The sequence below is a fragment of the Sinohyriopsis cumingii genome, chromosome 8 (genome assembly GCF_028554795.1).
Source record: "Sinohyriopsis cumingii isolate HCF-2022 chromosome 8, ASM2855479v2, whole genome shotgun sequence".
In the NCBI taxonomy this organism is placed as follows: Eukaryota; Metazoa; Mollusca; class Bivalvia; order Unionida; family Unionidae; genus Sinohyriopsis; species Sinohyriopsis cumingii.
In genome coordinates this window covers 107,087,924-107,106,155 of record NC_142968.1, presented here as the reverse complement: position 1 = coordinate 107,106,155, position 18,232 = coordinate 107,087,924, and the positions used below count along the sequence as shown (strand labels likewise).

At 33.7% G+C, this 18,232-nt stretch overlaps 2 long non-coding RNA genes across 2 annotated transcripts in view; one reads left to right on the top strand and one right to left on the bottom strand.

The window, feature by feature from the left end:
* LOC149794323 (uncharacterized) overlaps positions 1 to 18,232 on the top strand; it is a 205,224-nt gene that overhangs the window by 55,541 nt on the left and 131,451 nt on the right. Inside the window, exon 5 of the long non-coding RNA XR_016423004.1 lies at positions 8,116 to 17,126. This is a non-coding gene — a long non-coding RNA (uncharacterized LOC149794323). The remainder of the gene's footprint in view (positions 1 to 8,115; positions 17,127 to 18,232) is intronic.
* Positions 15,458 to 18,232, bottom strand: part of LOC149794324 (uncharacterized) — a 21,514-nt gene continuing 18,739 nt past the window's right edge. The window contains exon 2 of the long non-coding RNA XR_016423006.1: positions 15,458 to 17,645. This is a non-coding gene — a long non-coding RNA (uncharacterized LOC149794324). The remainder of the gene's footprint in view (positions 17,646 to 18,232) is intronic.

Sequence of the window (18,232 nt, the reverse complement as noted above, 5' to 3'; positions counted from 1 at the left end):
TTGCTACAGAAGACCAATATTCCAGACAGTACTCTAACCTTATGAGATGGTTCTGTTCAATCTGAAACCATTTTGGCCTTGACTTGAAGCTATTTATCTTCATAAATCACTGTATCTATTGCAAGACAGTGTTTACTTAGTGGTTTTTTTCTGTCCTTGTAGGATAATATTTGTCATGTAGTCTCTGTTAGATAAGAAATGGTGAATTGCTCTATCCACCTCTTCTATAGTATGAAAGGAAATTGATACGTCATCACAGGTCAGAGGACACAGTTAATGTTGAAAAGTCTATTTTACAGGTGTTTTACCCTTTGTATGTACACATCTTGTGGCATTTTTTATCATATGAAGATGGTAATTTGCTCTTTTGTCAGGTTTTTGGAACCAAACTGTTGATTGGCATTTTTTGTAACTGGAGTGTTATAAATGTCTGTCAGCAAGAACACACAGATGATGTAAGAACATTGTCAGAAAGTTGCCATTATGGGCAACTACTTCTGTCAATTAGCAGTCTAATTAGTGTTCTCTTTCATGTCCAAACCATGGAGTAAGATCAGTTTTAAAGGTTTTTGAATTAAGATCAGTGTTAATGTTACAAAAATGGGTGTCTTTGGCTGGTGGTGGTGGGGTCTGGGTTGGTGGTAGGCACACTTGCTGGTAGGGATTAGTATATTTACCGATCTGTCTTTAGACTTACTGAAATTACCCCTATAGTACCGAATTTTAAAATTAAAAAAAAACAAATGAAAATGAACGCTGCTGGTGTTTATTAAATCCATTGTAACCATGACTGTTTAGTAATATCTGCAGACAAATGCAGATTGTTCTATAACACCATTGCTATGTATGGCTGCATTACAAAAACAGATAAATACCACTGATATTTATTTAATCCTTTGAAACCACAATCATTTATGAGAGTAAAACTGAAAAGGTTACTTGCTTGCTCTGGATAATTCATGATCATTAGTAATTTCCCATACTCGGAGCATAAATATCTTAACAGTTTAAAATTTTCTGCAATATCACACTGCCTTCTTCAGTGACTAATGTTGATCACGTGACAAACCTGTTATAAGAGACCACATGTCTTAAGAGACCACACTTTTGTTTTAAGTCCAGTAACCATATCATAACCCTACTTTGAACTTTTGTGTGCATTAAGCAGGGATTGTACAGAACTGTTTTGAACGTTTGATTACCTTGCCAAATCTAAACTTGATTTCTAATATTTTGTTTATAATGCCCTTCATTATACATTATTCTTGTTACAAAGCAGGTATGGTAATGAATATTTTTATCATTTACTGATGAAATTATATGTGTATTGTACCTGATTATAAGGTGCATTCACTATAATGTAGTATATTATATGGCTTCCATCGACATTGTTATATTGAGGGAGTACTGTTGTATATTTTAGGATGAAAATACATTAGTGTAATATTTTTAATGACAAACTTTTCTTCTGGATATTTCACCCATTTCTTTTACACCCCACTCACCCTCCAAGAATGAGTGAACATAACATAAGACTCATTTTCAACCCTGTTACAGATTAAAATGAAACAAAACTTTTGAAGATGACAGTTGTGAAGGTTTATCAGTAGAGATGAAGATAATGTAAAATATCAATAGGAAAGGGGACCATGAAAACAGATTGTTTTTCCACAAAATTACTTTAAGAAATAACCAAGCAGGAGCCTCATACAGACTGCTCCATGTTAGACAGCCCATCATAACTGTAACCTTGAACTTATCCAGCTGGTAGTCTTTCTGCACAAACGTGTTCCATATGGCCTGCTATAGACAGACATACATTCATTATACTGTGGAATAACCCATTCATATTTCTGATATTAAATATTTTACTAAATGTGACCATGTAAAACATTGCATGGACCATCTTAGGGCTGCATTTAATTGTTCTTCAGATATTGTGGTGAAACTTTTTTCAGATTTGAGAATTTATCCACAAGGATCAGAGTTGTGGGGAATGGTCAGAGTTGTGAGGAATGGTCAGAGTTGTTGGGAATGGTCAGAGTTGTGATGAATGGTTAGAGTCTCTTGGGGATGTGACTGAATCCCAGGGAAGGATGAAACCTTTTTTCAGATTTGTGAATTTATCCACAAGGATCAGAGTTGTTGGGAATGGTCAGAATTGTGGGGAATGGTCAGAGTTGTTGGGAATGGTCAGAGTTGTTGGGAATGGTCAGAGTTGTGGGGAATGGTCAGATTTGTGGGGAATGGTTAAAGTCAATTGGGGATGTGACTGAATCCCAGGAAAGTTTTCAACAGGAGTATCATAGTTGTTGTTGTTGTTGTAGGGTTTAACGCCATTTTTCAGCACATGATAGGCTATACATGGTGGCCAGTATTAATGGTGAAGGAAGAACCCAGGACATCCCCGGAAAGAACCACCGACCCTCAAGAAGCTACTGGCAAGCTTTCTCACATACCCACATTGGCCGAATCCGAGACTCGATCCCATGCAGACAGAGGTGAGATGGCAGTGATCCGTAAGGGAGAGCGCTTTAGACCACTCCGCCACTCGGGGCCCCCAGAAGTATCATAGAGACCAGGTCCAAACTAGACCAGTGATACTATTTTGTGATAATGAATATGATTTCACATGGTACAGAATCACAACTAGACTATATTACTTAACTACATCCACATCCTAATTTTTAAGCATCAGGGTTGCAGCATCAACAGATTGAAATTCTTGCCACATTTATGTCTGCTTTGTAATTTCTGGATATTATGTTTCAGCCCCAAGGAGAGAAGGCGGGGACATCGTTTTTATGTGCATTAATTGTTAGTTACAACTTTCGTATAAGCATGGTCTGAATTTTCCAAACAATATGTTTACATTTTCAAACCTTTACTTTGACCCCAGTGAGCAAAAATCAGAAATTTGGTAGATTTACAGTTTTATGTTGATGACCTGATTAGATTTTCAGGCCATTACAGCAGTTTCTTTCATTTTAAATATTCTTGAACTTTTTGGACTTAAAAAGATTTTCTTTTGATAAAAATTATGTCACACATGACTAAGCAAACAGCACCTAAGGTAGACAAATGAAATTTGTTTGACATTATTCGTATGTAAAGATCCTGGTTTGAATTCATTTTAAATTTCTGTGATATTCTTGGGATGGGCCAGTGTTAGTTAGCAATAAAACGTGTAGCACAGTTCCACTTGAATTGTTCTGTTATGTGCCCCATTTATTATCAATTTATGTACACCATTTGTTTTGCTCCAAGAACAATATTAGGATATCATGGGCCTATCAAATTTTCCTTATGGAAATTTGAAGTGGCACATTGTTTAACTCGCGTTTGCAAATAAAAAAGATTTAGTGGTCCTGGTTACATTAAAAAAATAAATTGTACAGGTGGTGGGTCAGAAGAGTTTTTTATTTTGTTGATTTTTAAATGAAGCTTAAACTGAAAAGAGTGTCATTTACATCCTGAATTTTTCTTCCATTTAGTTACATCCATTTATTTATTTTTTCCCCCAATTTTTTTGGAGAGGATTGGTGGGTCTTGGTTCTAATTTGTTTTTATAAGTGATGTTGGCAGTTAAAAATAACGTCAATCAAGTAACCAGGGTCGCACATACTTCCTTATTTGGCCTTTCTAAACTGGAAATGGGTCATATGCCCATAATGAAGACCATTTGGTTTTCTTTTTGGCTAAAGAACCTTGGAATTTGACATCCATTTGTCCACTGTGGCAGCCATCTTGAAAATCATGTTTGCTACTCCCCCTGATGCTTAGGGGGCACTGATCAGTTATTATGTACTTTTGAATGAGTGACGTATGTAAGGTGAAGTTGTTTTTATTTAAAACATGCACAATGGAGAGAATGTTGGCATACCTCTGTGCAACATTAGTGTAATGTGGATGATATTTCTTTATATATGGTACGTTTGGAAATTGTACATGATTTAAGCACACTGCTAACTAAAATGACTCCCTTGTGCTAAAAAATCAGCCTGAATTAGTCTAAAGTACACTATCCATAGCAGCTATTAAAATAGGGAAAATGAATTTTGCCAGACTAGACAAAACCAGCTTCTGAAAGTGCAATGAATGAATTACCAAATATATAAAATGTAAAAAAAAGTTATCGGCTCTTTTCTATACAATTTACCTCTGAAGTGCAGAAAGTGAAAATGACCAAGTAGAGCTAGCACTTTTTTGAAAGGTGCACATCTTGAGTAAGGCCAAGCTGTATACTCCATAACCCATATTACACCCATCAATCATACCCCAAAATAAAGGGAATTAAAGGTTCTTTGAATTATACCTAAGATATACAAGGTCTTTTTTAAATAGCCATTATAACCAGTGAGGAAAGCCAGGGAAATTCTTTTTCTTTAAAATTCTAACCCTGTGCAAAATATGAAACTGTAGATCGCAACATTATACATAATAACATCGGGTTTACGGACTTCATATGACTTGTATATGGTTCTAAATGGAATAATGCTGAACATGACCTTTTCACTTTGGCTGCTGTGTTGACCAGTTTGGAAATTTGGCTATTGCTACTCCTGAATTGATGATCATAGTGGCATGGGATTTTCAGTAAAAGACTTCTTATGTCATGATTCTAAATAAAAATTGTTCTGATCTGACATCCACTGAGTTTTCACTTAAAGATTTCTTATGGCTTATCGCTTGTCCTCAGTGAAATATAATAATGGACGAGACTTGGCAAAATGAGTATTTATATCTCAGTATCATTTGAAATGATTTCAGTAATCTTGTCTCCATGACATGGTCAAAGGCCATGATAAAGATTTTTGTACAGAACTAACCTTGTGAACATGCTGATTCAGACATTTATGTAAATATTTGTGTTGCCAGATATGGTAGTTTGGAATTTCTTAATATCTAAGATGATTTAAATACTTCAGAATGGAAGAAAGAAAAACCAGTAAGAGGGGTGAAGTAGACTCATGTATTCTTTTCAGCCAATAGAGCTTTAGTCTTTTTGATGAACTCTTGGTTAATTTTTAGCTCTGCTTATAGTCCCAGGAGAGCTTTCGGGATGGCTTGTAGTCCATCGTCTGATATCTTTTCATTTATATTCACTGCTTCTCCTAAAATAGTAGGAGTATTGCCAAAATTTTTTATAGACACGTACATCCAGTGGTCCAGTTGGTCCTAAATGAAAATGGTGCTGTTCAGACATGTTATGGTAGCCATCCTGGAAATCTTGTTATTGCTTTATACCTGAACAGAAAGTCATGTCAATGTGGGCCTTTCACCAGAAAACTTCTTAGGATGTCCAATTAATTCTAAATGATAATGGCTGCCACATTCACCCTCTTGAGTACCTTGTTATAGCTAATACTTCTGAATGGATGGTCATTTCAGCATGGGATCTGCACTAAAAGATTTTTTTTTAATGATTTCTAGTTTGCCCCAAATGAAATTGGTATTGCTCTGGCATCCAAAATATGACTGCCTTGTTATTACTTAACCTCTAGATGAGAAGGTCAAATATTGTATGAAGTTTTCACCAGAAGACTTTTCATGCAATGATCTGAAATGAAAATGGTGCCACCTGGACCTTCAGTATGAACACTACAGTGCAGTGAGCATCCTGAAAATGTTATCACTACTCCACTAGAATGGATGGCTGTATCAGCTAGAGGTTTGATGGCTATATCAGCTAGAGGTTTGATGGCTAATTATCAGCTAGAGGTTTGATGGCTAATTATCAACTAGAGGTTTGATGGCTAATATCAACTAGAGGTTTGATGGCTATATCAGCTAGAGGTTTGCACTTCTTATGTTGTCATGTTGTCTCATTAGACCTAATTGAAAGTGGTTAATTTGAAAACCTTATCAGTCTAGTTGGTCCTAATTGAAAATAGTTAATTTGAAAACCGTATCAGTCTGGTTGGTCCTAATTGCAAGTGGTTAATTTGAAAACTGTATCAGTCTGGTTGGTCCTAATTGAAAGTAGTTAATTTGAAAACCATATCAGTCTATAATGTCAGAGATAGTTTCAACACTCAGCAGTTAAAAAGAAAATATGATCTTATATTGGATTCATGGAAATCGTTTTAGTCAAGTCCATGATAAAGTTTTTTTTAAAATGTATACATTTTGAATTTTTGGAACTTGGATTGTTATGGCCTGCAATGGGGCCACACATTTTCTGAATGAAAATCTAGTTCAAGTCATAAAAGACAAAATGGAACCTTTCAAAGATTCAGCAGTAATAATTTATCATAATAATTTGTCTTTTTTTCCATTTGGTAGATTTTCTGTCCTGCCACATTGTGCCGTATATACTGACTTTTAAGACGAGTCCAAATGCAAACTGCACAGACCCAGGCTTGCTGTTGCAAAATGCTCTGGCAGAGCTAATTCTGTGTAGGTTGTTAGGATTAATAGATAGAAAAATGACACTGACCCTGATTTACAGGCGTATTATGCTACGGCAGATCAGGATCTTTATTGTTTGCAGTTGACTCGATGTAGATGGCAGTATATACAGTATACAAGTGTCATAAATCAGTCATACAAGGTTGTTATTCTCCATCTTTGTTGTTGTGATGGCTTGAGATGATTTATAACCTCTTTTGACAAATGTGGGCTAAAATTAGAGCTTCATGTAGACTCCTTATGACATGGACTACTATATCACAAGTTTTTGTTCCATGTCATTATTACATTGTCTGTAGATATGCAAAATGACCTTGTAGCACTTGTATATGCTGTAAAATGTTAAGTATAAAAGCCTTTGTCAATGGAAAAGGGTAGTAGAGGGGAGAAATAGCAAGGGCTTTTTCCAGGGCGATTTGGAATGGAAAATAATTGACCAATCACAAAGAATATCTTTCACAGTAAATTGCTAAAATCTAGAATTGTACATGAGCTTAAAATACTTCTGATTGGGAAATTGCCCCTTTAATGGCCTTTGATCACCCCGAAAAAGTCAAAAGACATTTAATAAATGAAACTACAGACTATTAGTAGTACAACATTGTTGCTTATCAAAATACAAGTTTTTTAACGACATTTAGTATCATTAGCATTTGAGGTTTTCAGTTTAGTTTTTTATGGCATATTCTGAAGATTGATAAACCCGATGATAGAGGTCATCCTTAGCATGAAGCGATTTGACCCTAAGATGATTAATTTGATATTCCCCATTGCTTTGTACTCAGTGTCACAGTCTTGTACAATTTGTGTTGTGATTTTGGTTAAAAAAATTTCATTTTCTTATATAACCTAAACCATTTGATTGATTTTTGTTTTTATTTGGGATGATTGATTATGAAACTAAAACAATTCATTTTGTGATATTCACTTGGCTCATCATTTGACCTTAGGTCTAGGGACACAGTCATAAAAAAATTGTTAAGGTTTTGGTGAAAGATTGTACATTTGCTTGTATTTCCTAAGTCCTTTGATGGATTTTCTTCCTACATTCAATCAATCATTATTAGATTAAGAGGTGAGATATGCTCTGGTATCTCTTTTATCTTGTTGTCAAGGTCAGAGTGATGGAAAATTTGCATTTAAGTTTTGGTTAAAATTATATTTTTGCTTACATTTCCAACATATCTTGACATATTTTCTGGTTAGTTGGGATGAAACATTATGAATCCAAGACATTTCATTGACATATTTAATTAATTTAATTTGATTTTAAGGTCAAGAACACATGTTTTACAGCATATTTTGGTTGTGGGCTCAACATACAGGCTGTGGCCTTGGTTTCAATTATTCACATTTTAATTTCCTGTGGTATGCTTGGTACAGATTTCAAGGGTTTTTGGAATGTACTGTTATGTATTTAGCTGAGGGGTAACTTGAGAAGATTTGCAATACATTTTTCTTTCATCTACCATGTTTAACACATCTGTATCTTTAAAGGATATAATACTGTGGGATTCTTAATATTTCTTGTTATGAATAATGTCATGCATATATATATATATATATATATATATATATATATATATATATATATATATATATATATATATATATATATATATATATATATATATATATATGCACAATTTTTGCTATTCTTTCTCATCATGAATAAATAGTTCTTTTCGTTTCTGTCTGTTTCAGTTCAACTCTTCATGCAGGACTGATAGTGCAAAGACACAAGAAGACACATTTGCATGTACATGTATGAAGACCCTCTCCTCTGTGACTCTTTTATAAATTTTCATTTTAGAAGTTACAGTTAACAATTTTTGTTGGTTTTTATATGCTTGTCATAAGGCAACATCTCTTGTATTAATGATATGTCCATCAGTCTGTAATTTGGGACAAAGAGAAATGTATTAGGTCAAACATCAAGGTCATATAGAATGAAGGAAAGAAATTCATTTCCTTACATTAGCTTGACAGTATACCAAATACCTTAACCACACTTTTTAAGCGGCTTTCATCCAAGATTTTTTTAAAAATCCATTGATTTTGGTGTTAAATGGTTAAAGTTAGAGTCATGGCTTGTAGAACAATTTTATTTTTTCGCATATCATTAGTTATTTATGACATACTTTGACCAAACAGTGTAGACAGCACGCATTTGAGAAATGGAAGATGTGTACTGCATGTCTTGACTAATCTTTGTAGATGGATTGCATTTGAAACTGGGAAGACGCTTATTGATTTTTTTAGTTAAAGGTTCAGAGTTAAGGTCTGGGACCCAAAAAACGGAAAACAGTTTCCACAGAATAGCTAAAGCCCTATGCCACAAACCATTTCCAAATAATGGATTGTTCACATTTGAAACCAGAAAGGCACTTATCCATTTGGGGCTAAACAGGTCTGAGGTCACAATATACATTAGAGTATTCCTTCCTCCCCTAGTGTATTTTTCTCCAAAACACAGCCATACATTCACAGCTATGCTAGTTCTTCAGACCTGCCAACCCTTACAATTTTGCCATAAGTCGTATGGAAATGTGCTTAAAATACTGATTTATGGAATTAAAGCACAAATTACGAAAATATGATTGCAGTGAAATCCAATGTTGACTTGTCCATGTTTTATTTGGATCTAGATTCAGTGGAATTAGTTAGGGAACCAAGCTAACTTTACTGGATTATCTCAGACACTTTAAACATCACACATTTTGTGATGTAAAGCATCTGCATGATCAAGCTTTCACTTATTGTTTTGTAAAGATGGCTTCCAACAAGCAGTGGGCAAGGACAAAAGGGACAATAGACCTCTTAAAAAGTTTTACTAGTACAGATGAATAAAAAGGAATATTCAGATTGTTGGAGGAAAAAATGCAGGAAGGGCAACAGTTATATTTAGTGGACATCAAGTCTTGATTTGAATATGTCACATGGTGGGAAAGATGATTGTCATTTCCACAGCCCAAGTGAAATTCAGTTTTTATTTTGAATTTTTGTTGGGAACTCCATAGGTTTTGGAACTGCAATTTGTGAAACTAATAAAAGTAATTAAAGTTCAAGTAAACTTTACAAACTTTTTGAGTTAAAACATTTTGTTTATTGTCACTGCATTAATCTTGAATAACACTTCTGGTCATTTAAATGCATGTTTTCCAGCTTGATAATAGTGGTACTTGATATTTTATTACACATTACTGAAAACAGGTCCAACATACAGAAAAACAAATTGACTCTGTTACTGAGAAGGTCTTGTTATGTTTGGCAGGTCTGGTTATTTCCCAAAGTCAACTACGATTAGATTAAAATGTTTTTAAGGAGTACTGTGTATAGTTAGTGATTTATAGTTTTTAATATAGAAGCCAGAGGCTGAAAATTCTAAAGCTACAAACATCTCTCAAAAACAGGGTCTGCACATTGATAAATCATGAAACTGCAAATCACCTGAGGGAAAATGCAAACCTGCTGTTAATGCCATGTTACCCATAAGTGTAGCACATGCTGTGATGTAACTGTCACAAGGCTTGCTAACATCAAGCAATGAAATTGCTTGTTGTTTTTAGTGCTGCAAGACTCGTCTTGTGAGAGTGACATAGTACACAAGTTAAACAGGTACTGCATCTTTTAGTACCTGCTTATCCAACCAGTTAAAGAGGGTTTTACGAGATAGGTGTATAATAATTCTGCATACCACATGGCAGGCTTACAATTTATCATTCACAATACTCCTGCTTATTTATGGAAAATATATATTGGATACTATGGCACAGTCTGAATTATATTGTTGGTATGTTTATCAAATTTTCCTGAACACATAACCATTTAGTAAAGCATCCTATTTTGAATTTGAATGAAAAATCTTGAATTTCACCTGTTGAACTCCAGGAGCTAAACACTTGATGCCATCTGTAAATATGCCTGGTCAGGAACTAGAGTCCAGATGCTATCTGTAAAAATGCCTGACAGGAGCTAGATGCTGGATGCCATTTGTAAAAATGCCTCGATTCCATAAAAAAAACCTGTTATTTCATTTCCCCCACAATAAAATTAAATCATAAACAAGTGGCTTATTAAGTATTACTCACATAAAAAATGTTTATTTATGAAAGTACATTCTGAAAGTTCACAAATAATATCATGTGATTTTGAAAGATCTTGTCTTTAAATGATCATATTCTCCTTTTTTCAAAATGATTTCAAAGAGAGAGTGAGTTGTGTAGATGTTTCTTTGAAATAAAACCTGAGTTTGCTCACCAGAATAAAATGTTTTTTAATGCATTCCTTGCAGAGAGGCATTCTTGATTCATTCTTTTGGTTGTCTTTTTTTCTTAAATGCTGGAGATATTGTCTCCCTTTTATAGGAGTACTGGAGAGGAGTTGAATATGATGGAGACCATGGTAACTGCTTATGATACAACAGGTAAGAATTGAAGAATATTGCTTGTATGATCTTTATGTAAGTATTGCTGTTTTCACTTTCTGGCTAAATGTTTCTGTGTAGCATATGAATTTTTCTGTATTTGAGGTCATGAAAGGGAACATTCTATACATAACATTTTGAAACTTTTTATCTTTCCTCATTGTAGAATCTATTTATATTTAGCTTGATTTTGATGTGTATTCCCATGTTCCTGTACATATATTATACTCATAACTCAGTTACTTAGTTGATGCCCCTTGGGCATCAAAATAAATACTGTACAGATTTTTTGTGCAAGATTAGTCCATCTGTAATCAGTGTAGACCATGATCTGCTGGAGACCAGGGGTTATGTTGCTTGTTATGACAATTATTCCTATGAAACTACATAAACACAGATCTACTGGCACATTATGTGATGGCAGATCTAGATCTGTGCAGTTTGTGCTTGGTCTTTGAAGCAAGTTTATGCATTAAGTGTTAGATGAAAAAGTTTCTTCACGGATTATTGGTTAGTATTCCAGACTTGCAGCCAGAGGAGGATAGTATAAATTTGACTGCATTCTGTGCAAGGCCAGTCTCTGGTGCATCACTGGGCAAGGCACATGACTTCATTTTTCTTGGCATGACATAACATTCCATGTGTTGATGTGTTGAACACTTAATTGGATCACTTTATTAGACCCAAAATCAAATATACATGCACACAAAAATACTCTAGCGGACAGGTGCTGTTGTAGTTAAAAAATGACATCATACTGAATTTTAAGACAAACATGAAGCATTTCCTCCATACTGTGACAGCTTTCAAAAAAGCTATGTAAGTTGCTCTACTTTTTATAACTCAGGATCAGCAATCTATCAACAAGTACACAGGTGTCAGCTGTTGAGTTGTTTGGATTTTATAAGCACTACTACTAGTAATAAACACGGAATAGACCACTTGAAGTTTATATTTTAAACATGGAAAAATAATGTCGAAAGAAGTTGTGTGACCATGTAAAGATGTCTACTGTTTAGCTAAAAATTAATGTAGCTAATAGTGTTGATTATGCAAACAGACAAAATTGTTTCGTATTGCACTTATTTTAAAAATTTGGGTGGGCAGGTACTTTTTTTTAAAGCATGATATATATTTAATGGGATTTTTGTTAAAATAAATTAACCATAGGGGAATAATTGCCACTGTTGGCAATGAGAAACGGTGAAGATTGGCTGACCAGAAATCACTTTTTCTTTTGACTTAATACTGAGAATAATTGAAGATTTATAAAAATAAACAAGATTTCTTAAATTTGTTAGGACATTTAAGGGAAAAATGGCATTCAAAATTTAGTTTTCTGATTTTCAGATTGGTAATTCTGTTAGTATTTCCACATTGCTTCCTTCCCATGTTTCTTTTAAAGCATATTTACTCAACTTTAAAAATAAATTGTCATAATATTTGTGGTATTTATTTATTTGTGATGGTATACTTGAACTGTGCAGTTGAGTTTAATAATAAAACAAAGATGACATATTTACTGGATTAAATTGCTTTCTGCTTTTCACAATATATGGTTATAATCATCCATGAAATTAAAATTTCATTAGCTTATGAAATATATTTTGTAAAAAAGACATTTATATGATGTATAAAAATAGAAAATGATGAAAGATAAAATTAATATGTAATTTAAAATTGTAATAGACATTTTGAGATTTGTTTTCACCTTATTACAGCAGTTATTATTTACATCTATTTATATTTTCTTTTCAATTCCTTCCCATGTAAATTTTTTGAAAGAATACGGTATATAATCACTAGCCCGATGTATTGTCACATAATGCACCACCAGATCTGGGTCTATGCTGTTTTTTTAGGAGTAATCAGTAGAACAAAATACAGACATCCTGATATGCAGTTGAACCTGACTTACATGTCAATATATGCATTAATATGTTCCTTGGAAGAAATAATTTTTAAAAAAAATCAAAGAGGTCATATTTAATTAATTCCCATGTGGCAAAAATTATAAAAGAAATAACATGCATGACCCGTTAGTCTGTCAAGACAGGTAAACATAATAGAGAGAAGTTGCGTTATAAAATAACTATTGAATGTAAGGTGGATGTTTTGTTATCATGGCATTTCTTAGACTTATTTTGGTTAGTTATTAGGAATATGAAGATATGAAAATACATTGAAACTCCTTTGATCTGGAAATGCAACCCTATAAAATTAAAAACAAAAAATCTTTTAAATTATCAAGAAAATGTATTCCCAGATTATATTGTTTGGATCTTGGTAAATGCATTATAGGTTAATGAGTCTTAATTGTGAGTCAAATTTCTTTTTAATTTGAGGGCAAACTGCTGTCATTGAAAATGATTGCCAACCCAAGCCCTCTTGATTGTAGTAGGATTTGCTGGTTTAATTATGAAAGTCTTATTTCTTTCATGTGTTTCTATTCATGATGTCTGTATTCATTGAAGTTAGATGAGATAAAAATGGACGGAATACTTCCAGTTAGGCATCGAGACATATCTTTGTGATAATTTTAATATATCCCCATCATATCTATGAAGATGATGATATAGATCTACCCATACATTTTCCACTCCATGATGTCATGTCTTGTCTGTTATGATCACAGTTAGTTTCTGCCCAAGAGCTTTTTGACAGAAATTATGGATTGAAATCAAATATGGTAAGAGGCTTTAAAGTTCAAAAACCTACATTGGTTTTTGTTTTTTTTTGTTTTCCGGCATAACTTATGTGAGTTCTGGACATTGTTTGACTTTTTACTTAACCCTTTAGTCTTATCTGCACTTAGTAACTTTTGAAGGATACCATTGGCGTGACATAAAAAAGACTGGTCAGGTTCAGTTTTCACCATTTTCCAACAGAATTTTTTGTAGCTATAGTCCAATTTGACTCAAAACTTAGCACTTCAGTTTCATTTGCACCTTTTTGCGTTAGGACTTTGTCCTTCAGTTTAATTTAAACTCTAACTTTTGAAGACTTAATTGATTTAAAGGGCAAGTTTGGTATTGTACTTTAGATTAAAAAAAGGATGGAAAAGAAGTTATAAAGTTAGTATTGTTTGAACATGATTTCGGGTATTGACTGTCAATAAATTTCTAATTTACTATATAAATTATAAATGTCTCAGTTTGTGTAAAAAATAAAACTTATATAACATTGCAATTAGTGGGAAAATGTAACTAGTTTTATCAGTATGCTTAAAAAAAATTGAAATTGGTATAAAATGCATGTATATATGTGTATATCTTTTTTGTTGCATGCTAATCCTTATAAGAACCTCCCCCTAGATGATAGAGGAAGTCAGAAACAATAAACATGTGATACTGTACATGTGTCAGACCAATATGATCTAGTTGTTAGATTTCCTTTTTATCAATTGTGTCTGCTTCCGTTGCCTGTGTACTAGATAATTGTGCAAGTTCTTTCAAGTATACTACTGGAGACTTGGTATTTGTGCCAAAATATGGACCACTCCCACTTGTGACATTGATTACAAACCCACCCTTTCAATGGATATGTAGAGAATTGTAAGTGTTATATCAGAGTCTGAACTGATATAATTCATAATGTATACAGTACAGAGGAATCACAGGTGTGGCAGTGTTAAAAGTACATGGTGTTCATTCTCCCAGTCTTGCAGCCTTGATTTATGTTTGCAGTATAGAAAGTCAGACATGTATACATGTAGGTAATTTTTCTGCTGATGCATGCATTATTTTTTTTTCTCCATTTGTTGTATATGTTCAGTCATTTATTTATACTGAGCCAAATACTTTTGGATTTTATCAGTACATTCATTTTCTCATCAAATATGTCATTAAACAAGATTAAGTATAAATTATTTCCCCCTTTTATAGCCTCCCTTACACATAGAATTCATTATTTCCAGGCTCAACAGTTTTGACATTCTGCTAATCAGATTTGATAATAAATGGTATAATAGTGTGGAGAAGACTTGAACAGGACTCCTGTTGTACATTTAAAATTTTAGACTAGGGGCTTGGCAATATAGATTTCCCCTTTAGAGCCCCAACAATCTCTTACTGACTGGTATGCAAGCCATTGGCGGGAATATGTGGGGAGTCACCTAGTTCATTGGTACTGGCTGGAGATGATTCTTTATGTTCTTGTCCATGTGCACATGTGTGATGAGTGTCTTGATTTGTGCAACTATGTGAGCCTTCTGCAACTACTGGACATAGGTCAGGCATCCTGAATTTTAAGGTCATGAATGGAATAGTGATCAAATAATGGCATCTTCCTGTGAGAACAATAACTTGAAGAGCAAAGTCTGTTAAAGTCTTAAAGGGATAAAGGTAAACACAGTAGGTCTCCTTGCTGAAGTCCAGTATTTGGCCTCATTGACCACTGGTCATTCCAGTTGGACATAAGCATATAGTAGTTTTTCTGTGCATGTTCTTTACCTCTTCTTAAAATGTACATTTAATTATGATGGTTTCAGTGTAGTGGAATAAAGATTTTAATTTTGAGGGTTCAAAAAGTGAACTTTAAGCCATGTACATTTCTGGCCATTTGTTTTTAAAAGTCAGTATTGGAAAAGATTTACAGCAAGAAATTAGAACTATAAATGACTACAGTATTGGTATTTCTTTCAAGATATTGTTGATGTACACAGGGTTAAATGCCTAATTCAAGGAAAATGATTACAGTGGATATTCGGATAACTGGACAAAGGAAATAACCACATGGGTTTACATAACAAATAGCCTTTTGTAACGTTTTTCAGATGCATTTTAAAGGTACAGGTGAGTACTTTGATTAATTCTATTTATTCCTTATCTCATTTGTTAGATTCCACGGTATAAGAATTTTATTTATTGATACGTTTATCAGCAGACACCTTTGTGTATAGAATAGCATTACAAAAACCTCTCCATTTTCTTCATATGGATGGTTAGTATACATGTTTCCTCTGCACAAAGGACAACATCTTTGGTATCTTTGAGTGAGATTTATATGTGTCTGTTTTAGTTTACACTACCTGATAACATTGAGCAGCATGGTGCTGCAGTTAAACCATGCTTTGGTTAATATGTATTTTGCATATTAAACAGCTAACATAGCTACACTTATGCTTTGTGAAAGACACTCCAATAATTAATTTAATTTGAAAATATCTAAAGACTGTAAAATACAGTTTAAATTTTAACAGTTACCTATCCTTTTATACAATTACCTCTTTAAAACTTGCTAATCACATAGAATGAAGGATTTTCTGGCAATAGATTCTACAGCTAAAGAAATCCAAAAATTGGCAATACAGTTCCATGAACTATTAAATTTTCTCTTTTTGGGGAAAAAATATACTTCATTTACATTCCACTAAGTTGAAAAATGCCTTCTTCCTATTGTTTAAAACCTCAACTACTTTCCGTGCAACAGTTTAAATCAACATAATATCCTAACACCAGTCCATCTTAAAGAAACCTGACTGTTTTTGTTTTTATCCATTCCTCTAGTGCAGCAGCAAGATAATGGATAGCATGATATAGTACCAAATAAATCACTATTTTTAAACCATGTTAGTCTCTCCATGGCAACTAAAATAAAAATTTGTTCTAGTGGCTCCATTGTCACATCTGCAACACAGCAGACATGAGGTAGGCAGAATCAGTTGTAGTTTTTGTTGGCATAATCCTGACCCATTATGGCTTGGCACATAAACGCCTTATCAGTGGTACAATAGGATTTGAATACACATTTCCCCACAGTAAATCTAGCATTGTTCCATGATACTTTGAATGATGCACAGGGATTATTCCTTCAGTGTGCTAGGTGGAATGCCTCAAAGGTGCTGTTTCCCAGAAGACTAAATTTGACTGGAAAATCAAGCCAAATAAATAGGCTGAACAGAGGAGTCACGTGATCCCAGTCTCATTATCAGCTAGCAAAAAGTGTGGCAGCCATGTTGGATGGAAGCATGTGCTTTCCAGTAAAGACATGTGGTGTGAAGATTTTGATGGAATTTGGATTTGCAAAGGGGGGAAATCATAAAATATATGTGCGCAGGCCTTTTGTCCTCGAGCGGGGTGCTTAGATGGGCCTTATTTAAGTCAAAATTGTGACGAGATTGTCTTGCCCGTGGCAGAATGTGTAGATAGCTTGGACCCGCAGATTTAGAATAAAGGGCGTTGGCAGGTTTCTTCACTCTCTCATGCCTTCAAATGTACTGCACTTATTCATGATTAAGGAAAAAGGCCTTTGGATGTTTCCTTGTGGAAAGGATTATTCCAAAATTCAGGTAGGTTGGTTGCGTAGCCCAAGACAAGGTGGGTAGAATTTTCACATGGGGGAGTGGTAGCTTACAGCCAATAGGTTATTTGATCCAAATTATATTTTTTGTCTGACAATTTCAGTATGCTTAGGGTTAGATGGTTTGACATGCTTGGCTGGTTGCATGATCAGCCACTTTGAATTGTGCAGACAATTAATTTAAAAGCAGTCTGTCAACCCAACCATTGGTATAGCAGCCTGCTCTAATAGCTTAAGCAAATGTCTGGTTTGTTTAGGCATACTGTAGACTAGACACACATGATGTATATAATACTGGGTTAGGTCACAACTGTGATATTACATGTAGTCTCTAATAGAGGGACATTGAGGGTTCTTATAACTTGTGGTAGGACAATGTGCCCGGATCTGTAGCATTGCCCGCCATTCTTTCTGACCAGATTACCGCCAAATTATGGAATTGCAGGTTTTTTCTTCTGAAACTTCACTCCTGTTATAATAGTTTTCCTGTCATGTCTCTTGCTGATTTCTTAAAGAAAGAAGTTTGATAATGAATAAAAAAGAAATTAAAATGGAAAGTCAAAGTTCGCATAAATGAAAGTATTTGATTTATTTTCTGTTTGGATGGTAGAAATTTATATAAAAATAAAGTAAGTAGACAAACTCTGTATATAATTTTAAGTTTATAAAAGAAATTAAAGATATTATTAATCTTCTGTTTAATATAAAAGTTTGAAAAATTCAAGACAACTGTATTTTTGCTTTAAAAAATTATCATGGAATTTGATAGATTTTTAATGGTATTTTTTTCTTCAAAATACAAAGTTACATGCATTTTAAACTAGCCTGATCACTTTTGAAAAATACATTTTATGTTTAATTGTATTGTTATTTTAATATTATTGCATATTATTTACTTTTTTTACACTTCATTTTGGTACTGGTTTGTGATAAAGATATGTTTCTCCTTTGTTTTCTAAATGAAAAATTACTTTCAGCATTACAAATAGATTCACTTGAAAAATGTTTTAAATGACAGTCTTGGAAATTGTTGCATGTATGAAATACATAAAGAAAATCTAATGGTTTGGTACTTGCTTCTGTCTGTGACTAAGA